We start from the raw sequence: 27,255 nt of genomic DNA on the forward strand, positions 1-27,255 counted from the left end.
TTAATAAAAAAACTGCTTTGGGCCTGATAAGGCAGAATTTAGGAAAGCAGGGAAGACAGAACTGAATGCTGGGAGAAAGAAGGGCATTGTTGGGTAGATGCTATGGAGCCGCTGCCAGAGTCAGTCATGCTGAATCTTTGCTGGTAAGTCACTGCTACATGGCAATATACAGATTAATAGAAATGGGTTAAATAAAGATGTGAGAATTAGCCAATAAGAGGCTAGAGCTAATAGGCCAAGCAGTGATTTAATTAATATAATTTCTGTGTGGTCATTTTGGGGCTAAGGTAGCCAGGTGGTTGGGATGAACAAGCAGCTCCTTTCCTTGCAACAGAGAGTTAAGGTAAGTGTGTGATTTATATTTAACAGCAATTGAAAAGACAAAGCTCATAGAGGAGCAATTTTGAATTAAATTAAAATGATATATGCCTGAAATCGATTGACCATATTATTTCTTATAATATAAAACTTTTTTATTAATTCACAATATATAAAATATTTTGATACATACTTCAGATCTATTTTTAAATATATTTTAAAAATCATAATAGTTACTAAGGACTATTCCCAAAGTCTCTTTTAGGGTCTCAGCATAACTTTTCACATGAGAACCCATTCACTCCAGTCATTCTCAGCACTTTACAATGTTCAAAAATTTAAGTGGTTTTTGATTTTAGCCAATCTGACAGGTGTAAGATGGTATCTCAAAGTTGTTTTGATTTGCATTTCCCTGAAAGCTAAGGAGGTTGAGCATGACCTTAAGTGTCTTTTGGTCATTTGAACTTCTTCTGTTAAGAATTCTCTGTTCAGTTCAGAGCCCCATTTTTTAAATGGGTAAATTAGCATTTTAAAGTCTAGTCTCTTGAGTTCTTTATTTATTTTAGAGATCAGACCTTTGTCAGTTGCGGGGTTGGTGAAGATCTTTTCCCAGTCAGTAGGCTGCCTTTGTGTCTTAGTGACAGTGTTCTTTGCTTTACAGAAGCTGCTCAGCTTCAGGAGGTCCCATTTATTCAATGTTTTCCTTAATGTCTGTGCTGCTGGGGCTATACGTAGGAAATGGTCTCCTGTGCCCATCTGTTGTGGAGTACTTCCCACTTTCTCCTCTATCAGGCTCAGTGTGTTCAGATTAATATTGAGTCCTTAATCCATTTGGACTTGAGTTTTGTGCATGGTGATAGATATGGATCTACTTTCATTCTTCTACAGGTTGACATCCAGTTATGCCAGCACCATTTGTTGAAGATGCCCTCTTTCTTCCATTGTGTACTTTTGGCTCCTTTATCAAAAATCAGGTGTTCATAGGTTTGTGGGTTAAGATCTGGGTCTTCTATTCGATTCCATTGGTCGACTTCTCTATTTTTATGCCAATACCTAGCTGTTTTCAATACTGTAGCTCTGTAATAGAGTTTGAAGTCAGGGATGGTAATGCCTCCAGAAGTTCCTTTATTGTATAAGATTGTTTTGGCTATCCTGGGTTTCTTATTTTTCCATATAAAGTTGATTATTGTCCTCCCAAGATCTGTAAAGAATTTTGTTGGGACCTTGATGGGGATTGCATTGAATCTATAGATTGCTTTTGGTAAAATTGCCATTTTTACTATGTTGATCCTCCCAATCCATGAGCAAGGGAGATCCTTCCATTTTCTGGTATCCTCTTCAATTTCTTTCTTCAAAGACTTAAAGTTCTTGTCAAGTAAATCCTTCACTTCCTTGATTAGAGTTACCCCAAGATATTTTATGCTATTTGTGGCTATCGTGAATGGTGATACGTCTCTGATTTCCCTCTCTGCTTCCTTATCCTTTGTGTATAGGAGGGCAACTGATTTTTTGGAATTGATCTTGTATCCTGCCACATTACTGAAGGAGTTTATCATTGGTAGGAGTTCTTTGGTGGAGTTTTTGGGGTCGCTTATGTACTCTATCATATCATCTGCCAATGATAGCCTTTGCTGGAGAGGTTGTGGGGTAAGAGGTACACACATCCATTGCTGGTGGGAATGCACACTTGTGCAACCACTTTGGAAAACAGTTTGCCAGTTTCTCAGGAAATTCGGGATCAACCTACCCCAGGACCCAGCAATTACACTGTTGGGAATTTACCCAAAAGATGCCCAATCATACTACAAAAGCATTTGCTCAACTATGTTCATAGCAGCATTATTTGTAATAGCCAGAACCTGGAAACAACCTATATGCCCTTCAGTGGAAGAATGGATGAAGAAACTGTGGAATATATACATATTAGAATACTACTCAGCGATAAAAAACAATGACATCTTGAATTTTGCATGCAAATGGATGGAAATAGAAAACACTATTCTAAGTGAGGTAACCCAGACCCAAAAAGATGAACATTGGATGTACTCACTCATAATCGGTTTCTAGCCATAACTAAAGGACATCGAGCCTATAATTCGTGATCCTTGAGAAGCTAAATAAGAAGGTGAACCCAAAGAAAAACATATAGTTATCCTCCTGGATATTGGAAGTAGACAAGATTGCCGGGCAAAAATTGGGAACTTGGGGGTGGGTTGGGATGGGGGAAAGGGGAGATGGGGAGAGAAAAGCATGAAGGGGAGGATGGGGAGAGCTTGGGGGAATGGGATGCTTGGGATATAGGAAGGGTGGATATGGGAGCAGGGAAGCATATATCTTAATTAAGGGAGCCATATTAGGGTTGTCAAGAGACTTGACTCTAGAGGGGTTCCCAGGTATCCATGGAGATGCCCCCAGTTAGTTCCTTGGGCAGCTGAGGAGAGGGAGCCGGAAAAGGCCAGATCCTATAACCATACTCATGAATATCTTGCATATCACCATAGAACCTTCACCTGGCGATGGATGGAGACAGAGACAGAGCCCCACATTGGAGAACTGGACTGAGCTCCCAAGGTCCTGATGAGGAGCAGAAAGAGGGAGAACATGAGATAAAAGTCAGGACCATGAGGGGTGCATTCATCCACTGAGACGGTGGGACAGAACTAATGGGAGATCACCAAGACCACTTGGAATGGGACTGATGGAACATGCAACCAAACCGGACTCTCTGAATGTGACTAACAGTGGGGCTGACGGTGGAGGCTGACTTAGAAACGAAGGACAATGGCGATGGGCTTGAACTCTACGGCATGGCCTGGCTCTGTGTGAGTCTTGTCAGTTTGGTTGAGCACCTTCTTGGACCTGGGGGGAGTTGGGAGGAACTTGGACTTAACATAGGGTAGGGAACCCTGTTGGCTCTTTGGCCTGAAGAGAGAGGGAGTGGGGGTATGGGTGGAAGGAAGGGGAGGGAAGGGGGAAGAGGAGGGGAGGAGATGGAAATTTTTAAAATATTAAATAAAAAGAAAAGAAAAGAAAGAATTCAAGTTTACCTGAAAAAAAAATTTAAGTAGGCTTTGCTCACTTATTCTGTTACCTCTGTGCCACAAACAAGTATCTGATTTTGTCACTGTTAGCAAATGATGTTTTTTATGGATTGAGTATTTTCCTCAGGAGACACAGATTCAGAAAAGTATTTTCAAATGAAAAGTTCTGTCTTTAAATTAAATTTAAATGACTATAAAAAACATTAATAAATGAGATTTTTTTCAATTTTGAGCTTCAAATTTGCAAGTTCCACATGGTTCAGTTTCACTTGACAGAATAAAAAGCAGTCTTGGAAACCAAACTAATTCTATAGTATTAATTAGATAAAGTGCCTTCCTTATATATTTTTATTGTTTTCAGGTGCTGGTTATTGTCTTTAAAGCATGCATATCTAATTGTTTACGAAGCTAAAATTAATACTCACATTGAAGTTGAAAAGTCAGTAGAGAGGTGAAAGATCATCTGAAGCAAATAAACCATGAGAAGGAAAAAAAAATGAGTGAATGTGCTATGTAATCTAAAGAGCAACACAGAAATAAGCAATGTAGGAAAAGGTTAATGCTTTAATAATTTAATATTTGAATAAAGAAAAACTTAAAATGGTGTGAAGTGATAATATTGCAGCATAACTGGCAGTAAACAGTCTGAGCAGATTTTAAATGAGTTACTAATGTCAAACTTATGCATAGACCTCAAAACCATGTATTGATGTCTTTATGGATTTTCATATTTCTTCACACTCTTTTCAAAGCTGTTCTTCCTCTATTCCTCTATTTTCTCTTCCAACATTAATAAATCTTGAATTTTTGGTTCTCATTACTTTATAAGCTTCCTGAAATTAGTTTCATATAATTAATTCATAAAATAGGTATATAATGAATATTTTGGTATTGAATTATATTGAATCATCATATTATGACATTTATTATTATTTTTATTATCAAGTCTCCTCTTGATGAACATTCGATTATTTTTCATTTTTTGATTATGGCTTCAAATATGTTCAGGCTTATGCCTCTTGCCCATCTTCATTAGAATTTTCATGGAACCCTGGCATTGTACCTTCAGATATATATCTGTTACTCACTGGATTCCTGGTAAGTTAGGAGGTAGGGAGGGAACAAAGCCTCGATAAAATCTCACAATGGGTTTTCTGTTGTCCAGTGAGCACAAACATTGAACTTTTCCAGATTTTTTTTTCTCTTGGCTGGAATCTGTTGAAAACTGTTCAGCAAGCAGATTGCTATGGCATTTGGTCTCTTCAGTAGTTGTGTGTTTATTGTTATTTAGAGTAATGACTTAAACACTAGTAATGACTTACCTTATCTACTAGAGTGAAGGAATGTCAAAGCATGAGATAGATTGGCTCCTATTGAGTATCAAGTGGAAACTCTTCCATTTCTTAGTCCTTGATGTATTGAAATGATTACTTGCCTTTGTTTTTTTACCTCCTTTATTCTGATGTGTGATTACAGATACATGTATAGAAAGAGTATTTGTTATTTATGAATGTAAATCTTACTTCAAAGGTTTTAGTCTCCTAATCTTTGTGAATTAAATCTTCATTTTATTTGCAGGAATATTAGACACATCATTGTGCTTACCAGGAAAGAACACACATTTTCCAGTTCTCTACTTTTGTCTTGATGGATGGAAATATAATACACAAACTCTTTGAGACTTTTACCCTCTCACTATTCTTGTCTGACATAATAGCATTTATAGATGAGTTTACTTACTCCAGAGTAGCTCAGGTCAGAAAATAAATATCAATTGCATTTATATTTGACAATACAGATTGGCTTTAGATTAACACAAGGTTGTAACATCAGGACATACTTGTTAGAACTCAGATATCAAACCTCTTTTTACCAAAATATAATGAGTTTCAAAGGATTATTAATGAATGATATCAATGTATGTTAATTTGCTGGACATGGTGTTTGTGGTATTTATAAAAACTCACAGTTATTAGCAATTTAAACAAAGCTTGATAAACTGTAGATATAATTCATTTAATCCTGTACAATTCATGAAAAACAATATTCTCACTCAAAGATATGTCATTTGAACAAATTGGTTTAAGAAGTTGGCACTCAGCCTAAGTTTTGTCAAAGGAACTAATTTAAATGTTTATAGTCCCTAAAAAAACCAATGTCTTTCAGAATTTTGTGAGAAATGGTGTACAAAAATGGAAAAGTACCATAAGGAAAGTAATTGCTATGTAGCTAAAACAATCACATTTGTAAAAATTAGCTTCTTATCGTTAAAACTTAAAGCTTTTCCTGAATGGCTCTGTTTTAATTTGGATAATTTCCTTTAACAACTAATGTCATTTTTTATTTGTTTTTATTATTTTTTTAAAACTTCATAACCTAGCACTCTATTGTCTGTCTACCTGCACATTCCTTTGTAACATTTTTTTTTTCTGGATACAAGGGGTTACTTAATTGACAGAACTGGTTCTGTGGGCCAAGAAGTCTTCAATTCATGATCATTCTGCTACAGACCCTCACTTATCTTGGAATATAGGCCTGAATCCAAGACCCATATAAATTGATAGACATCATTTAAAATTAAGTAGAAATAAACAATAAGGTACTTAATATTTTTACTTTTAGAAACTAAAATAGATTTGTTTGAAATATAATATATTAATATTAGGAATATCCGTCTCCCATCTCCTCCCAGATTCATTCCTTCCTTCCTTCTTACTCAAATCCACAACCTTTCTTTCCCTCATTAGAAAACAAAAAGGCCTTTACAAATAATAATAAAGTAAAATAAGAAAATAAAAACAAATTAGGAGAGGGCAAAGTGAACAAAGAAGAAAAGAAGCCAAGAAGAAAGCACAATAAATGCATATAGGCACAGAGATACAATGCTCACACGCACAAACATCCCACCAAAATCCACAAAACCAGAAACAATAAATATACACAAAAGATTTATAAGGTAAAAGAAAAAAATGGATGGAAAAAAAAACATGGGAAAAAGAACCTTCAAAAATGCCGTTGGATTCATTTTGTGTAAGCTATCTCCTGCTGGGCATGGCAACTGGTTCTAATAGTGTTTTTTATTCCTGGTGAGACTGTTGTGGGAAAGTAATTTTCCTTTGCAAGTGGTTACCAATTGAAGCTAGCTTCTGTGTTAGGGACAGAGCCTGTGCCCACTTCCCTTCTCAGCACTGCAACCCCAATAACGTAGACCTGTGTACAAAAAGCAGCTAATGGTCTCAATTGGAGAAAAGGTCTTGCATCTCCATTGTAATCTATAATTAACTGAAATTCAATATAGTATTAATCAAGTAATTATTCTTAGGCGATATAAGAAATATTGGATTTCAAACTACTTTTTGTTATACTGCTTTACGTCTTATCCTTTTCTAAAACTAGATTAAGCTTCCCAAATAATACAAAAGTAGAAATTTTCTTTTTCTCAAGAAATCTATGAAATGTTACAGGGATGCTGATGAAGAAATGGCTATATTTTCATGCCCAAGAAATCAAATCCCACACAATCTGTTTAAATTCAGTGCCTATTAAAACAGAGTAAGTTTGGCTGGCAAAATTATCCAGGTTCTATCCAGCTGACTGCTACACAAGTGAAGAAGCTCTGTATGCTAGGTCAACTTTGTGTTAAGTATCTTTTCATCAGTTTTTCAAAATTTTTTTAACAATCTTTTTTTTTTTTTTTTGTATTTTACATGCCAATTCCAATTTCCTCACCCTCCCCTCCTCCCAAGGCTTACCACCATCCCACATACCAACCATTTCTCAGCGAGGGTGAGGCCACCCATGGGGAAGAAACAAAGTTTGCCATACAGGATCAAGACCTTCCTCCTTGTATCTTTGCTGAACAAGGTGTCCCTCCATTAGGAAGGGGCTCCAAAAAGCCACTTTGCGCATGAGGCATAAATATTGGTTTCATGACTATTGACCCCACAGACTGATCAAGCCACACAACTGTCAAACACATTCAAAGGTCCTTGATGGATCCAATGCACGTTCCCCAGAGGGATCCATGTATGTCTATCCTTGTGTTCTGGCTTCCATAGGGTTGTGGACTGTAGACTGGATAGTCTTTGCTTTATGTGTATTATATCTAATTCCACTTATGAATGAGTGCATACCATGTTTATCTTTCTGGGTCTGGGTTACCTCACTCAGGTTGGTTTTTTTCTAGTTTTATCTTTTTGCTTGTGAATTTCAAGAAGTCTTTATTTTGATTTTTCTTTTCTCTTTTCTTTCTTTTTGTTTTTTCTGAGTATATGCCATTGTGTAAATGTACCACATTTTCTTTATTCATTCCTTGTTTGAGGGCCATCTAGGTGGTTTCAAGGTTCTGGCTGTTGCGAATAAAACTGTTATGAACATACTTGAGCAAATGTCTTTTTGTATGAATTTGCATTATATGAGTATATACCCAAGAGTGGTATTTCTGGGTCTTGAGGTAGACTGAGTCCCAATTTTCTGAGAAACTGCCACACTGGTTTCCAAAGTGGCTGTACAAGTTTGCACTCCCACTAGCAATGGAGAAGTGTTCCCTATGCTCCACAATCTCTGCAGCATAAGCTGTTGTTTATATTTTTGTTTTTATATACTGATATCTGTAAGATGAAATCTTGGAGTTGTTTTGATTTGCTCTTCTTTGATGGCTAAGGATGTTGAACAATTCCTTAAGTGCTTTTTGAGACTCTTCCATTGAAAATTCTCTGTTAAGATCTGTACCTCATTTTTAAATTGGATTATTTGGCAATTTGATGTCTAGTTTCTTAAGTTCTTTACATATTTTGTATATCAGCCCTCTGTCAGGTGTGGAGTTGGTGAAGATTTTTCCCATTCTGTAGGCTGCTATTTTGTATTATTTACTATGTCCTTTGTCTTACAGAAGATTATCAGTTTCAGGAAGTCTCTTGTATTAATTGTCAATCTCACTGTCTGTGCTACAGGTGTTATATTCAAGAAATAATCTCCTATGACAATGAAATCAACAGTTCTTCCCAATTTCTCTTTTGTCAATTTAACTGTATTTATGTTGAGGTCTTTGATACAATTGAACTGAAGTTTTTTGCATAGGGATGGATATGGACCTATTGCATTCTTCTACATGTCTACATCCAGTTATGATGCCATGGTTAGCTGAAGATACTTTCTTTTTCCCATTGTAGAATTTTAAATTCTTTGTCAAAAAATCAGCTGCTCTTTGGTGCATGGATTAATATAAGGATCTTCAATCCATTGGTCCACATGTCTGTTTCTGTGTCAATACCAAGCTGTTTTTACTGTTATAGCTCTGTAGTAGAGCTTGTAGTCAGGGACAGTGATGTTACTAGAAGTTTCTTTATTGTACAGGACAGTTTTGGCTATCCTTGTTTTTTGTTTGTTTGTTTTTTGTTTTCATATGAAGTTGTAAAGAATTTTCATATGAAGTTCTATAAAGAATTTTCCTAGGATTTTGATGGGGATTTCAAAGTTTTTGTGTATCGGGTATCATTCCACTTCTTATGACAATAGGTTTACATTCCTTTTAGAAGGCATATAGTTTCTTTTTGCTCAGTGCACATCCTGAAGAGATAGCAAGTTACCTCCAACATTTTCTTTATTTATAATTTCTACAATTCTCAGAGTTTTATCTGTAACCATTGGGACTCAAATGTCCCTGTTCCACTGAACTTATATGATGGCCTGCCATGGTTCAAAGATGTAATTCTGATAAGCCACTGATTTCTCCCTTTTCTCAGAAGCCCATACTACTGGGATATCTTGAAAAAATATTTCACTGATTTGGTAAAATGTCATTTATAGTACAGAAAGACAGGGAGACAAAAATAGTTGAACATAGCTACAGTTACATTTCAAAAATGATGCCTTGATGCTTTAGCTACATACAGTCCCAAGACAACAATGTTAGACAAGGTAGAGCAGCACAGCTCATCCCTAAATTTTATTTGTTTTAAGCTTTACCTATGTAAATATTATTTGTTTAAGGACAAAGACTTTGTTTCAAAATTATAAAAAATAATGAGTACCTAATCATTAATGATTAAAAGTGATTTTTAAAATTTTTTCTTATATTTTCTTGAAAGTATATCATCGGTAGAATAAATGAAAAGTTTTCATATGTCTAAAGGTATAGTGAGTGCCAGAGTTTTTGTTTTAATTCTAGGGAGAAAGAGGTAATGGGCACAAGGAAACAAGAAAATGAAAGGCCTCTAGAACATTGCTGGCAGCATAATGTATATATACACATATGAAAGGAATTTAAATGAATTCTTCATATAATGATGGAGACAATGCCAAACTAGGCCTCTGTGCTATTTATGTATGTGGGCACACTCTATTCTATTTGTGTTTGTGTGTGTGTGTGTGTGTGTGTGTGTGTGTGTGTACCCATTAGTGCTTGTGTCCACACTTATTTAATTTATATTTTTTTAAAATTTTTCATCTTATATCCCAACCAAAGTTTTTTTTTTTTTTTTTTTTTTTTTTTTTTTTTTTTTTTTCACAAGCATATAAACTATTTATTAACAGCGAAGGATACACCCACAGTGCGGCCCCGGCGGCCAGTGGTCTTGGTGTGCTGGCCTCGGACACGAAGGCCCCAGAAGTGGCGCAGCCCCCTGTGGGCCCGGATCTTCTTCAGTCGCTCCAGGTCCTCGCGCAGCTTGTTGTCCAGGCCGTTGGCCAGAACCTGGCTGTACTTCCCGTCTTTCACGTCCTTCTGTCTGTTCAAGAACCAGTCTGGGATCTTGTACTGCCGGGGATTCTGCATGATGGTGATCACACGCTCCACCTCGTCCTCCGTGAGCTCTCCAGCCCTCTTGGTGAGGTCAATGTCTGCTTTCCTCAACACCACATGAGCTTATCTCCGCCCCACACCCTTAATGGCAGTGATGGCAAAGGCTATTTTCCGCCGCCCATCGATGTTGGTGTTGAGTACTTGCAGGATGTGCTGGAACTTCTCAGGGATCACGAGAGACATGGCGGCGGCACAATCGGCGGCGTGTAGGCCTCCCGTGTAAGAGCCCCAACCAAAGTTTATCCTCCCTCACCTCCTCCTAATTCCTCCTTTCCTCCTCCCCTCTACCTGGAAAATCACTTTTCCTTCATTATTTCTCTTCAGATATAGGTGGTCCTCCCATGGATATCAGCTAGCAAAGAGAATCAAGCTGCAGTGAGACCAAGCTCCTTCATCTTCTATGAGGGTGAAATGATGGACTTGGGTAGAAGGAATGGGTCCCTAAAGCAGATACCGGAGTCACAGAGAGCCTCTGTTCCAACTGTCAGGCATCTCAAAAGAAGACTACATTACAGAAACATAACATATATGTAGAGACCCTAGGTCAGTTCCATGCAGTCTCCCTGGGTGTCAGTTCAGTCTCTCTGAGCCCCTTTGAGGCCAGATTATTTAATTCTGTGGATCTTCTTGTGGTGTCCTTAACTGTAGGGCTCATAAAATCCTTTCTCCCCTCTTCTATTATAGGTCATATAATTCTATGACCTATGCCTAATGTTTGGCTGTTGGTCTCTGCATCTGTTTCCACCAGTCTCTAAGTGAAGCCTCTCTGATGAGAGGTGGGCTAGGCCACAATATATGAGATTAGTAGAATATCATTAGTAATCATTCCATTTTGTTGACTCTTTTTCTTTGGTCCATTATGTTTGGTTCTATTCTAGGTCTCTGGGTTATCCCATCTCTGGGTCCTGTCCATCAGGTTGTGGGTCTCCAGCTGAACTTTCCATTATTTGGTCACTCTATTCATTTCTGAGTTTTCTTTATCCCAGCACATCTTGTAGACAGGACAAATTATAGGTTAGAGGGTGTTGATTGGGTTTGTATCCCAAGCCCTCCATTGGAAGTCTTGCCTAGTTACAAGAGATGACACTGTTCAAGCTCCATATCTCCCATTGCTAGGAGTCTTAACTAGGGTCATTCTTGTAGATTCCTAGGAGTTAAACCTGTGCATAAATTCTTTTATTATGGTATTGATTCTCTCTATGTAAGTGTCTCTATGTGTCACCCCCTCTATTCCTCCCTTCCTTCCTCCTTCCTTTTTTATTTGTTTTGATTTTCAGCCTGGGATTTCTGAATTGCTTTTGCTAATTTTAGAGGGAGAGAAAAAATGAACAGTGAATTTAAGGTATGGAGGTAGGCAAGATCTAGAAGTAGTTATTGGTAGAGAAAGAATATGATCAAAATATATTACATAAAGGAAGATTTTAGAAATAATTTAAATAAATCAGAAATAAGTTAGTTATATGACATTCATGCCGCTCTCATCCCTATTTGCACATCTTGCCAAAGCAGTTATTATTGTATCTTTTAACCTTCACACCTAGTTAAGACTCTCTTCTAATAATATTACCTCATGGCATTATGAATGTCAGACTACAGTTCAGAACCATTTCCCCAAGTAATAAATTCATCAACAACAAAAATTCCTATAAAAGGAATCAGTTTATATTTTAACTAGACAAAACATGAGGACATATTTTAATCAGACATGCTGTGTAGAAAAGGCTACCTGGAAGACATACTGTCTAAAATGTTGAGCTACTTTCAACTGATATTTAGCATTTCAATTTTCATGAGATGACAGGAATGTTGGAGTGGGTTGTACTGATGCAGCTGTCATTAAGTCATTTATGCTCCTGAAACATCTTACCCATATTTCTACAAGTTGTTCCAATGAGATTCATTGATTCACCAAATTGGACTTGATAGTATCCCTACTTTGCTTTGTAATTGGTTCCATATGTGGTGTGAGTAGATAATAACTTAAGCAGCTGACTGAAGATCCAGCTATCATGAAGAATAATAGATGATTGTTATGCCTCTTCAGCTGCTCACTAAAAGGGATAGTACTATTCTGCAGTGTTTCTCTACACATAGTTTTATTAAATTTTGCCTGTGATAGGGATAAAAACAGGATGCAACAAACTTAGGGAAATTCTTGATATGGTAAATTGAACAAGCTCTTCAAATAGTCAAGGCCATAGAAATGTGTGACACTAGAGAAATAGTTCCTATTAAATAACAAAGGCAGACACCAATGCAATTGCTGAATAGTATTTTCCTTTGAGATAAGACATTCCATCTTGGAGGTTAACTCCTTAGGATTTAGGATGTACAAAAGAATACAAAACATCCGAGGGGAGGTGGGGCAAGGAAGCTTGCTCAAAGTCAACAATACAATACTTTCAGGAAGTCTCTGAAACTGACCTGGTTTACTAGGTTCCTCTTTTACCAAGAATAAATAAACAGTCAGAACTTCTGGGAGACAATCTCCAACAATCCTAAGCACCTTAACATGGCTCAGAGAAGTCAAGCGGTCTGAAAGAGGGAAAGACCAGCTATGACATTTAGAAGGCACTCAGAAAAGCTGAGCTACCTGGAAAAGATATTCTCTAATCTGTTGACCTGTGTGCCACTGATATCCAGGGTTTCAACATGCAGGAGATGGCAGTCATATTGGAGTAGGTTTTGCTGATGCAGTTTTCCTCAGGTCATTTAGGGTCCTGAAAGTACTCAAAAATATCGCTAAAGGTAACTCCAGTAAAATTCATTGATTCACACAAAATCAGGGCATTTGGTAATATCCCGATTTTGGCTTGTCATCAGTACTGTATACAAAAAAAGTAGAATTTTTTTTCCCAACATATCCCAAGGAGTAATGTAAAGCAATGCATAATATAATGTTCAACCTTAAGGTTAATAGATAACCATCTACAATAGTCAAGCATGTAGTCATGATAGTTAGATTTTGTAGATGGAGAGATATGTATTTCAGATGGATAGGTATTCTTCAAACATTTCAAAGACTACGGAATATGGCATTTAAAATGTTTTAAGAGCTTAAGCCTTTTCATGACAGGGAGACATATCTGCTCCTGGCAGCGCCAGTTGCTTCAAGAGGAAGATGGGCATCGAAGAGGCTCTTCATTGAGTTTGTTAGCCATTTGGGCAAGAAACTGTTCTTGCCTGGATTTCTTGATGAACTGGACATGCAGGACTCGCAGAGAAATGACTACTGAACTTGCCTAAAGGTGAGACAATCCTTCAGGGTTCCTGCTACATGAAAGAGTCTGCCTGACTTTCTGCAGGACACAGAAGAAAGTTACAAACTGCTAATACAGGTGGAACTGCCTTTAAAATTTCCTGCTTTATGAAATAGTCTGTTAGATACCATGGGCCTGGAGGCTGAAGATGGATGACACAACAATACAGAAAAACTTTGGGTGAGATGTCTCTGTCATTTCCAGAATTTGGGAAGTTGTTTACAATGCACTTTCTGTTTATTTAGGTAATATTATATCCTCTGGAATCTTTGATGGGATTGAGGAATTTATAGCTATAGTTTCTTAGTTATGATAAAAGATAAAGTAGATATAAATATTGTAACTGTAATTCTTGCTTGATACCTGTTTTTTTTTTTGTTTGTTTGTTTGTTTGCTTGTTTGAGATGGTATAAGAGACAATTCTTTTTCTGGAATGGCAGCAGAGGAGGAACAACTGGATGCTTTTTCTGCCTTTCTGAGCTAGCAGGTTTTCATCCCAGCATCTGACTCCCTAGTCTTTATTGATAAAATACAACAATAGAGACGTAGTTACAAAACAGCACATTTAGGATACCCACACATATGCCTGGGTGTATATCATCAGGCTCTGAGGAGCAAGCAAGGTCCTTCTCAGTTATGATACACTGAGTGAAACAAGGAGACCCACATGCAGTCCTGGGACTGTCTGGTCCAGGCTCTGAGGAGAAAGCACAGGCCCTTATGGCACCAGACAGATGGGCACTATTATGGTGAATAAATATGTGGTATGGACAAAGACACACACATGCACATACACACACACACACACAGAGACACACAGACACACACACACAGAGAGAGAGAGAGAGAGAGAGAGAGAGAGAGAGAGAGAGAGAGAGAGAGAGAGAGAGAGAGAGAGAGAATAGCTTCTGTCCTGTGGACAGAGCTATACTTGAAGAAGTAAAAGTGATAAGAAACAGGCTGAGGCAGGTCACCTGATTGCCACCCAGGGACCCATGGTGTCTGGACTTGGGCACCTGCCAGGGTCCATTTATGGGTGAATGGCCTTGGTGCAGTAATGATCTGTGTTGATATCCATGGCTCCTAATATCACTGATAGCTGAGAGGATAGGTCTTTACAGAGTTGGTCCCACCCCTCACTTGCTATAATACTAGGTCCTGCCCCTCACCTGCTGAAGCACTCAGGAGAGAGGGTCCTACACCACATGGGCAGCACAGTGATGCTCAACCTGTTCACAGGGACATGATCTAGCTTGTCTGAGGGTGTAAGAATGGGAAAGCAGGTTGTGCCCCTCTTTTCTGCCATGTGGTGACATAGGTGACAGAAAGATGCCATCCTCTCCTCACTCCTTTCCACATGCAGGAGCTGAGGACCTGAACCAATCCCTTGCCATCTGTGGCACTCAGGGAAACAGATCCTGTACTTCACCTTGGAGGCACAGTAAGGTTGCCCCTGTAGACAGGCCCACAGCATTCAGGGCATGAGAGAGGCATAGATGATATTTCCTCCATCCTCTGCAGTATGGTGATGGGTGGAGAGAAAGATGCTCTACCTCCTCAACTCTTCCACCTCCAACTGGCAAGAGAGCTGACCCTCCTCCCCTTTACCAGTTATAACATTCAGGAAAGTGGGTCCTATACCTCATCTGGGCAGCACAGTAGAGCTGGCCTGATAGATGGGGAAAAGAGGTGAGCTGGCTCTGAGAACATGAGAATATAACCTGGCCCCATGCTTCATCTGTCATATGGTGGCATAGGTGAGGGAGATATACCCTTCACATGCCCACCTCTTTACACTGGAGGCTGGTGTTATGACCCTGAGGTCATAAGAGTGAGAGAGCTGTTCCTGGTCCTCACCAGCTGCAGCACTCCCAGAGGTGGCCCTGCATCTCACCTAGGCAACACAGCTGGCCCTGATGGCATAGTTACGTAGGATAGCTGACCCTGATGATGTGAAAGCAGGAGAACTGGCCTTGCCAATTGCTCACTGCTGTAAGGGTAAACTAACCAGGGAAAATGCTAGAGAGATCACACTGATGGCGAGGGCTAGGAAGATCTGGAGAGTTGAACAACCTGTCAAGTACCCAGGCCCAGAAACAAGGGTATGAGTTGCTCCAAACCCAGTTTCCATTCCACCTGTGATCTGCTGGAGCAGATGAAGGGGCTGGTCCTGCAGAATCAATGATTTAAAATCTCCATACACAGGACAACAACAGTATATCCAAGACGAGTCCCAGTGGGTGCCCATCATCTATAGTATAGCAGAAACTAGAGGCTTTGAACCAGGCAAATGAGTCTTTGCTAAAAACAATTGCAAGTAAAGATATATTGATAAAGGGGTTTACTGCATTACTCCTTGTGTCTCAGCTTCATGCCAAGATTGGTTTTTTTTCTGTTTCTTCTTTCTATCTTTTAAATTTTATTTTATTTTATTTGGAAGGGGGGATTTCAAGAACAGAGGGCAGATATAAAGAGACAGAAATGAATAAGATCAAAATGCAAGCTGTGAAAGACACAAAAAATAGTAAGAAAGTTTAAAAATTGTAAAATAAATAGTTATGGGCAGTAAAAATAGAATTTTAAAATTCATAATACAGAGCAAATTTGTTTATTGTTAACAGCATTATCATTTATGAAATAAAAGTTTCCTGTATTTAGGATTATTTAGTCATGATGAATTCTCCATTTATATACTGATCATGCTCCTGAATTCATCTATCATCCCCATCGCTGAGAGAAAACATTGCCAATAAAAATATGTAGCTAAGATGGCTTTTCTGTCATAGCTAGTAAAGGCTTTGACACCACACCCAATGTCTCTTGACTTGTGCCAGCATCTATACAGTTGTGACAAGCTAACTTGTTAGCTTCTATCCACAATAAAATCCCAGACTCTTCACAGTTCTTGACATCTGTGTGTAGTGAATAGAAAAGGGACACTGAGCAAGTGTGACAAAATGTCACCTGAGATATGTAGGTGAAGGCTCTGCAAGAGCCATGGCAACACCTCAGAAAAGATATTATTTTCTGAAATATTCATAACAATAGGAGATATAACAGTACTAGTAATCACTTTCATTTACATAAAAATAATGAATTGAAGTGGCTCTCTGTTGACTACATAGAAGTGTTTGAATATCTGCTTTAATCAGAAATTATAATTTATTATGCATGTCTTAGGTTGATAATTTCTCAAAGAGCCAGACCACTCATAAAGCACTACAGCTGTCTTTATTACTTGATCTAAAATATACATAATATTGTAATAATTAACCCCTCGTTGTGTTTTCAAAACTAATTATCATGCTGACATTTGAAGAATAACAACTATCAAGAGAGTAAGAGGTATTAGTAACCAGCTGGGAATTTAACAGAATATAAGTTTTTTTAAAAAAAACCATAAAACACTATTTAAGTATAAGATACAGTTTTATATAACATGAAAATACAGATGTTTACAGTGAATCTTTTTCTTTTATAGTGTTCTATTTTTTCTATGAGGTAGTAAGTTATATATAATATTTTAAAAACATGTTAATTATTTTAAAGTAATGGAAATGTTGGTCACAGAAACATAGTAAGTTTAACCAATGAATACTCATAATTTAGAAATAAAATATATAAATTGAGAGTAACAATGTCTTTTTTTTTTTTCGAGACAGGGTTTCTCTGTGGCTTTGGAGCCTGTCCTGGTACTAGCTCTTGTAGACCAGGCTGGTCTCGAACTCACAGAGATCCGCCTGCCTCTGCCTCCCGAGTGCTGGCGTGCGCCACCACCGCCCGGCTAACAATGTCTTAAAAGAATAACATAAAGGCAAATAAATTGAATTTGATCTGTACTTGTTATTTGATTTATTCCTGATTTATTTTCCTCACCTTTAAAATTAAGACATGATAACAAATTGATTAATGATAGAAATAGAAATACTGAAGTGTATAGGATCTTAGTATACTGTCTTCTGTTACAACTATCTGTATTTTTCATCTTTGGCAAATGTGGAATTCCAAAGACTTAAAATAGAAATACAAATCCATCTTTTAATAACTTCTAAGATACTTAGAAAATACTTAGTTTCATACAAGAACAAATTTCTTTCTTAAGTTCTTTATCTAAAATTTCCCATTTGAAGAAACCTGACAAGGCTAAGTACATTTTCCAGTTTCATTGCTTCCCACATCAAGAAAACTTTAATTTCAAATACTTGTGTTTTGCAATCGAAAATATGCTATATTTTTACTTATTTGTACGAGTAATATTTGGTTTGTCTTCATGGCACATTCCCTCCTCTCTCTTTTCTATTTTATTCTTGTCATTTTTTACTTCATCTTTTTGAGGGGGCTATGATGATACGCTGGTGTGATTATCTTTAATTTCCAGACACATATAGTTTCCAAAATTGGAAAGAAATAAAGAAATAATGCTTAGGAATTCAATTCATACTTGATTTCATGAATTTTTGCTTTGTGCTGCCATTGAGTCACAAAGGAAGCAACCACTATCAATTCCAAATTAAGTCAGTCTACATTTATTAATTATACATTAATCTTATGGCAAAAATATTACAAAGAGCTATAAGTTAACTCTATAAATCTACTTCATAGGTCTTGAAATCCAAGGTTCTTGAATATTTTAAATGTTACTTCCTGACTTAGATTATTGAAATCAATAAATAAACAAGACAAAAACTAGAGAAAGAAAACCCTGTGGTTTACATACTAAAAATATGTGTTGTGTTATTGAAATAATCTCTTGCATATTAAGGCATTGTTTTTAACAGTGAAATTACTTTCTTCTTAAAGTCTAGTAGATGACTTTTAGTAAAGCTTCTTTTTTTGTCTTCCAAAACTGACATTTAGATTCTTTACACATGTTTCTAAACTCATTAAGGAAATTTCCTATAGTAGTTTTAAAGGTGAAAAGATCAAGAAAGAAAACAAAATATAGAAGAGCCAATATAAGAGAACAGGGGAAAGAAAGGAGAGAAGAAGAAAAGAAAGAAGGATGTAAGGATGGATGGCAGGCTATGAAATTAAAAAATGGAAAAAACAGGGAAAAAAGAAAAAAAAAACATGTGAGTGAAAAGCTTACAAGCACAGCTCTGAGGTTTGTACTTTACAAATACTTTATGTTCAGCCTTTCTGAAATAGCAAACATAGCTTTCAGATTACAAACAAAAGCAATTTACTTGTCAACACTCAGTCTTCAAATATGAAGCACAACAAACAGGAAGTTGTCCTCATCTCCACTGTAATCTAATGACCAAATAAAATGAGTTTGAATTTTGCTATTGTTTTTTATGGAATAGTATCAGTAACACTGCAAAGTATGTAGTATCCATTGTGAAATATTGATTTGGTACTACATCTTTTATAAGTAATATTACTAACATATAAACATTATAAACAGTAGAATATAAATGTAAAAATTGAAAATAATTTAACTGTATGTAATAAAATTTTAACTACATGGCAATATTAGTAATATGAAATATAAAGTCACAATTTAAACTATAAATCCATGTAACAAACGATGAGTCATTATATTGACTGAAGCTCCAGTTCACTTTGACATTTCGGCTATAAGAAGTTTGGTAAATCATTTTACTTTTTCCCAAACTTGTCTCCATACTTAAAGAATTTACCATTTACCAGCTAAATGAATTACAGAGGAATGTCCTAATCCCTCAGAGATTTGCTTTTCTTATTCAAATGCTAATCCAATCATAGGTGTAGGCTGTAAAGAATGTAAATGTAAAGGAGACTATATTTTTTAATTTATCCTGTTGGGTTTCAGAGAAATTCAAAGCAGAGGATCAAAGCAGGAACCTGGAGTCAGGAACTGAAGAAGAGACCACTGATGAGTACAGCTTAGAGGTTTGCTCTTTCAATCAGAAGATACTTTTTAAATATAAAAAAAAAATAAACCATGAGAAAAAAAATCTGTCAATGTAATCCACCATATAAACAAACTGAAAAATAAAAACCACATCATCATCTCAAAAAAAAAAAAAAAAAAAAAAAAAAGAAGATACTTGAGAAGCACTCCCAGCACTGGCACTGGCCACTGTGAGCTGGACTCTTCCATAGCAATCACTAATTAAGGACAATGCCTACTGAATTGTCTACAGATCATTGGTCTATCAGATGGAGTTATTCTCTTCAGCTGTTCTTTCTTTAAAAATTGCCCTAACTTCTGCTAAGTTGAATAAAACATATTCAGCACATATTGCTTGATTTTCCAATTGGTTAACACCGTATTTAAACTATGTCTCTCCAGACTGCAGAGTTTTCCTGTTCTAAATCCCCAGTCTTATACATTGTCATTGTTGTTGGAAGGTAGTAGTCATGTAAGAAGTTGATTGCTTTTGGTTCCTCATTATTTGCCTTAATGCTTTTGTTCAAACTGCAATGCACATGCAATTTTTGCTTATAATAAGTTCCTCCTAAGTTATTTACAGCTACAAAACCAAATTTCCCTTAATTTCTGTTCTCATAGCATGAGATTCCTGTATTTGTCCTTGTACTTGCTATTATATATTGTCTTAGGCCCTCACTTTTACTTGAGAAAGACCATGAATACTTATTCTTTCTCTGAACATTCTGATAATAATTGTTTTAAAATTCTAGTTATTGATCATCAAACAACCATATTTTCCTTTTTCCATATACTTGCTTGAAAAAGAAAACCCCCAAGCAAAAAAAAAAAAAAATGGATAGCTTCTGAATTATGTTTTAGCATAAACTTTTCTGTTGCTTGTTAGATAGGCTACCCTCAAATTTATTCTTATTTATCTCTTAATCAGATCCCAAGCATGTCAGTGGTCTATTACATATAATAATTTATGCAGCTAAAAATATTCTAAGTGTCAAGTAAATTGTCAAGTAAAAGCCAGACAACAGGTGGCAGGGGAGTCCCACTGTGGAGGATCCAAGAGGACATTGGATGAAGATGTAGAAATGAACTCATGGCTATTGCATTGGGCACCACAGAATTTTGAAGATGACATGACATTGGCAATACAAACTGAGAGTGAGCAACTTGATAGATTGTTGCTAGGGAGTTAGAATGAAGTTTTAGACAAACATGTACATAGATGAGTTACTAAACCTATGTATAATTGTATGGCTGTGATGCTAGTTTCAACCTCTTCAAAACATCTTTCAAAAGAGTTAAAATGCAGCGAAGAAACAACAGCAGAAGTCTTCCCTATGAGATCCTGAGCAGTACGCAATGGTGAGAGACAGGATCAGAAGGTATTAGTCTTAGCAAGGAGCTGCAACGTTTTCAAAACACCGTTTCCTTCACAAGTTGCTTCTCTGTATATTAAAAATTTAAATTCAAAAAGAGTGTCTGAAAACTAGTGTTACCACTGATTAGAAATAGCATAAGAAGCAGCTGAGATGTTTTACACTCAGTGGAAAACTTCAGGAATAAGAAAATCATTCAGGGAGGAAAACAAAACATAGAGGAAGAAAGTCAGATTAGTGTGACTCCAGAAATGAGTTCCAAGATTACTGAAGCACAGTGTATTAGCTTCATGACGGGAGCCATTAGCTCTCCATGAACAGACACTATTTCTGTGGAGCTTCACAGCACAGGGATGTGAAGGATCCAAAATAAAATGTGGAATAAAGTACCTCCTCACCAGTTATTAACCTCACTTAGACCAGTGAATTCCTATTACTACACCCATTACTTTAACGTGGTTCAGTGACTTGATATTTCACCCAGTGGGGTGCACATTGTGATACCAGAAAGGGAACCCCGAGGCAGAGGCTACCATTTCTTTTCTTATGACTTACTCAATCTCCCATAAAAGTGACTGCCTAAGTAATTACTATGAAGAAGAATTTACTAAGAACATTTTCAGAATCTTTTATTCTGAGCACATTTTCCCAGCTGTATAATTATGACACTTTCTGTGTTTAAATTCATTGTTGAAAGAGGTCATTCTCTTCCTCTCTGCCACAGGGTGAATATAAGTTGCATGCTTCTAAAGTCAACATGAATGATAATGCTTACATACTAATTTAACCATCTCCATTAATCTGTGTATCACTGCGAAGTCTCCCAGCATTCAGTTCCATCTTTCCCACCTACATAAGTTCTGCCGTATCAACAGGCCAAGGCAATTTCTTTATTTATTAATGGTAATCACAGCACACAGAGGGGAACCCCACATTGCATGCTTGTAAAGTCAACATGGATGTGCCCATCAGTCTCTTTAAAGGGGAATGGCACTTCACAAAACTTTTAGGAAATAATCCACAGTAGTTATTATTAAGAAGACTTGGTCTCCCATCTCAATGAGTAGGTATGCTTGGTGTAGTTGGTTCCCAGTACTAGCATAAAAGAACAACAATGGGCCTTGCTCCTGGCAAAACTGTCATTGCACTGCTATGGTGAAAGAAATTGTAGGGTCTGTAGGGCTTGTTGACTTTAAACCTAGATACAGGGTCTACAAGAGAGACTGTTTCAAGAAAACTAGAGGAGATTAATAATCAGTACACCCAAGATGCTCTGACTCTCTAGGTGGTAAACTTTCTGTTGCTCTACTTACATTTGTACAGTTCTTGTGAACTGGAGACAGGGTTGACAGCACAGGTATATTTACAATTTTGTTACAGTCTCCCACCGGTTTGAGAGAACTATGAGTGGAAGATATATATATATATATATATATATATATATATATATATATATATATATATATCATAATTAATCAGAAGAACGTCTGTGAAAGTGTTAATTACTGAAGAAGGTAACGTTAGAGGGGAGACTGAGAGATTGATGGTCCTTAAATTGCATAGTCAGCGACAAAAACTGTCAGTTTTTGTTTCCAATAAAGAGTACGTGTGTTGTAAGATGTTAGTCAAAAGAGATTTCTAATGCCAATGCAAGTAACAAATGCTGCTGAAGACAGAGATCCGACTGCACAAGCTTAGAGCTGCTCCCATTTGCATGGGTATTGGCACTGGCTTTGTTTAATGGTGAAAGGAAGATGACTAAGAAAGTGACAGCTTTGACAAAGTGGACAAGATATGCCGTTTGTTATTTCTATAGTGATTTGAACTGTGTTATCTTAGGCAAAGGAAGCTCCAATGGACAAAGAAATTAAGAGAAACTAAATGTGCACAAAGTATTTTGTACTGTTTTCTGCAGTTCTCTAGCTGAATTAATACCACTGAAATATACTTTTCCTTTTAAAGAAATTTTTTTTTCTTTTTTTCTCATTTTTTTTTATTAAAAATTTCCATCTCCTCCCCTCCTCCTCCCCCTTCCCTCCCCTCCCTTCCACCCATACCCCCACTCCGCCCCTCTCCAAGCCAAAGAGCCATCAGGGTTCCCTTCACTATGTTAAGTCCAAGGTCCTCCCAGCTCCCCCTAAGTCCAGGAAGGTGAGCAACCAAACTGACAAGGCTCACAGTCAGCCCATCCATGCTGGAGAGTTCATGCTCATCGCTGTTGTCCTTGGTTTCTCAGTCCTCCTCCACCGTCAGCCACATTCAGAGAGTCCGGTTTGGTCCCCTGTTCCATCAGTCCCATTCCAACTGGACTTGGTGGTCTCCCTGGTCTCCCGTTAGATCTGTCTCACCGTCTCAATGGGTAAAAGCACTCTACACGGTCCTGACTTCCTTGCTCATGATCTCCCTCCTTTTGCTCCTCATCAGGACCTTGGAAGCTCAATCCGGTGCTTCTATGTGGGGCTCTGTCATTTTCTCCATCCAATGCCAGGTGAAGGTTCTATGGTGATATGCAAGATATTCATGAGTATGGCAATAGGATCTGGACATTTCTGGCACCCTCTCCTCAGCTGCCCAAGGAACTGGCTGGTGGCGTCTTCCTGGACACCTGGGAACCCCTCTAGAGTCAAGTCTCTGCCAACCTTAGAATGGCTCCCTTAATTAAGATATATAATTCCTTGTTCCCATATCCACCCTTCCTATATCCCAACCATCCTATTCCCCCAAGCGCTTCCCATCTTCCACTTCACACTTTTCTCTCCCCATCCCCCCACCCCCCCATCCCACTCCACCCCCAAGTTCCCATTTTTTGTCCGGCAATCTTGTCTACTTCCAATATCCAGGAGGATAACTATATGTTTTTCTTTGGATTCACCTTCTTATATATCTTCTCTCGGATTTTTTTAAGAATTATAGGCTCGATGTCCTTTATTTATGGCTAGAAACCAATTATGAGTGAGTACATCCCATGTTCATCTTTTTGGGCCTGGGTTACCTCACTCAGGATGGTGTTTTCTATTTCCATCCATTTGCATGCAAAATTCAAGATGTCATTGTTTTTTACCACCGAGTAGTACTCTAATATGTATATATTCCACACTTTCTTCATCCATTCTTCCACTGAAGGGCATCTAGGTTGTTTCCAGGTTCTGGCTATTACAAATAATGCTGCTATAAACATAGTTGAACAAATGCTTTTGTAATATGATTGGGCATCTCTTGGGTAAATTTCCAACAGTGGGATTCCTGGTCCTGGGGTAGGTTGATCCCAAATTTCCTGAGAAACCGCCAAACTGCATTCCAAAGCGGTTGCACAAGTTTGCATTCCCACCAGCAATGGATGAGTGTACCCCTTACTCCACATCCTCTCCAGCAAAAGCTATCATTGGTGTCCTTGATTTTAGCCATTCTGACAGGTGTAAGATGGTATCTTAACGTTGTTTTGATTTGCATTTCCCTGATTGCTAAGGAGGTTGAGCATGCCCTTAAGTGTTTTTTGGCCATTCGAACTTCTTCTGTTGAGAATTCTCTGTTGAGTTCAGTGCCCCATTTTTTAATTGGGTTAATTAGCATTTTAAAGTCTAGTCTCTTGAGTTCCTTATATATTTTGGAGATCAGACCTTTGTCTGTTGCGGGGTTGGTGAAGATCTTTTCCCAGTCAGTAGGCTGCCTAATTTTGAAGTATCACAATTCTTTGTCTTTCCAAGCACTCTAATTGAACCAAAGATCTCTTATAGGAAGGGTATGTGTTCTACCCCTTAAGTATTTCCTAATACATTTACCTGTGCTTAGAATTCAAAGCAACACTAGACACATATAGCTATTTTTCCTATACAAGCAAATATATTAAATAGTGAAACAATAAAAGAAAGAAACAAAAAAATCTTTTTTTTCCCCCATGGTTTATTTTTTTTTTATATTTAAAAATTTCCATCTCCTTCCCTCCTCCTCCCCCCTCCCTCCCCTCCTCCTCCCCCTTCCCTCCCCTCCTTCTCCCCCTTCCCTCCCCTCCCCTCCACACATACCTCCCCTCCCTCCTTCTCAAGGCCAAGGAGCCATCAGGGTTCCCCACTCTATGCTAAGACCAATGTCCTCCCAACTCCCCCCAGGTCCAGGAAGGTGATCGCTCAAGCTGAGAAGGCTCCCACAGAGCCCGTCCATGCAGAAGAATCAGAGCCCAGAGCCATTGTCCTTTGCTTCTCAGTCAGCCCCCGCTGTTGGCCACATTCAGAGAGACGGGTTTGGTCGCATGATCCATCAGTCCCATTCCAACTGGAGTTGGTGATCTCCCATTAGTTCTGTCCCACAATGGGAATGCAAACTTGTGCAACCAAAAAAATCTTAATATCTCCTTACCCAAACACAAAATCTCTTTCAGAAATACAAGTACGAATCTCATGGGTACATCATTTCCACTAGTTTCACAAAACCATGTACTCATACTTCAAGATGACAAAAACTTAAAAACAGGGTCTTATGGGCAAATAAAAGTCTGCTTTAGAATATGAATTATTACCTTTGATGGGGATCATAAACATATCTCAAAAATTAAAAATTTACTGCTATGTGATTTAGCATTTCTTCACTGTTCCATACATAGTATCATGTCTTGCACTGATCATAGATTTCAGCAGCTCACATAGATTTGGTCAATGAACTCCAGGTGTCTGTACGTCTCCATTTGTCAAGAAAGCATTGTACTTACTCAGGAAGCACCACTGCACTTAGATTTTTATGTGTATGTGCGATATTGTTCAATGATAAAAATGAAAAATCTTAATTTTGGCAACTTAGGTGAAGAAAGAATAGCTTACATTAATTGAATTAAGCTGGGCACACATCAACTAATACATATGATTTTATTACTTCAATCTAATAACATTTAAAAGAAGAAAGAATAGTAAGGTTCACCAAAGGTTTAGGAGAATGAAAAGGTAGAAGACAGTTTTCAATGAGTAAACAGACAAAGAAGTTTCTACTTACTCATAAGAGAAGACAGATCAAACACATTGTTCTTTTCATAGCCTGCTGAAATCCAAGGATATACCCTGTCTGACTGTCTCTTCAATCTCATATTTGTTGCTATTTCATTGCATTTACATCTACCAACAAATTTTATTTTCTCAGATTCCCAAAATATTGTTTTTTGATTAGTCTTAATATTTATTTATTCACACACACACACACACACACACACACACACACACACACACACACACTGTGTGTGTGTGTGCTCGAGCTATTCCTTTCTTTTATATATTATGGATACATCCAAGACATTTTTCTATGTGTGAGTATGGGGGTATGTATGTTTCCATTTGTGAACAGATATGGATACCAGAGTTGGACACTATGTCTTCTGTATTCCCCCTCAATCTTATTATTTATTTTATTTAACATTATTTTTAGAAAAGATCTATTACTGATTATGGAGTTTGCAAACTCTAGTAGAGTGACTGGCTAATGAACTCCAGGGATCTGTATTTTAATCATCCTCCAATCACTGGAGTTATATACGAGTATCACTCTAATACATACAAACATACATACCACACTCTGTATGATTTTGTTCTAGTTGTATCCATTTGTTTGGAAATTTCATGATCTTATTTTTAAAAAAGGATGAGTAATACTCTGTTTGGTTATTGTACCACATTTTCTTTTTCTTTCTTTTTTTTTTGGTTTTTTGAGACAGGGTTTCCCTGTAGTTTCTAGAGCCTGTCCTGGAACTAGCTCTTGTAGACCAGGCTGGCCTCGAACTCAAAGATCCGCCTGCCTCTGGCTCCTGAGTGCTGGGATTAAAGGCGTGTGCCACCACCGCCCAGCTGTACCACATTTTCTTTATCTGTTCTTTGGTTGAGGGGCACCTGGGTTGTTTGTAGTTTCTGACTATTATGAATAAAGCCACAGTGAGCACACCTGAGCAAATGTGCATGTGGGATGAAGGAGCATCCTGTGGGTATTTGCCCAAAAATGATATAGCTGGTTATTGAAGTAGATCAATTCTCAATTTTCTGAGGAACTGAGGAACAGCGGAAGAGCACATGAGGAAGACACATAATAGAAATATAGAATTTAAACATTTAGTTCAAATTTTAAGGGTTAAGGAAGTTTCTATATATAAAGATAGATACTTAAAACATTTTATATCCTAAAATATGTACAAAACCTTTAATACTTTTAAAAAATTAATGTAAAACTGGATGAAAGAACTGAACAGACATTTCACTAAGAACAATATTTAATAGCTAACAAGATTATGAAACAACACTCAATATCACCAGTCATCAGAAAATTGTAAATGAAAATTACAATGATTTGCTCTAAAAACTAAATATTTGCATTTGACAGTAACTTTTGGTCTCTTCCATGTGTTTCAGATTGTGTACTCATAGAATCAGAAAAGAAAATCATGATAGTGAAGGGAATATACATCATGACTGAACACAAAATGTCAGTGAGTTCTAAATATTAGAATTAATAATATAGAGGAAAATAACCAGGAGACTATGCATAGTCAAGATACTATTGAAGTCTATCATTAGGTTCCAACAGTGTGGAAGTGTAGTTCTCAAGGAAAGAGTGACAG

The 27,255-nt window shown here is 37.4% G+C and overlaps 1 pseudogene; it reads right to left on the reverse strand.

Moving 5' to 3' along the window:
• Positions 1–9,879: 9,879 nt before the first annotated feature.
• Positions 9,880–10,366, reverse strand: LOC119807034 (annotated as a pseudogene).
• Between the last annotated feature and the right edge of the window lie 16,889 nt (positions 10,367–27,255).

This window comes from Arvicola amphibius, chromosome 1 (genome assembly GCF_903992535.2).
Source record: "Arvicola amphibius chromosome 1, mArvAmp1.2, whole genome shotgun sequence".
Taxonomy (NCBI): domain Eukaryota; kingdom Metazoa; phylum Chordata; class Mammalia; order Rodentia; family Cricetidae; genus Arvicola; species Arvicola amphibius.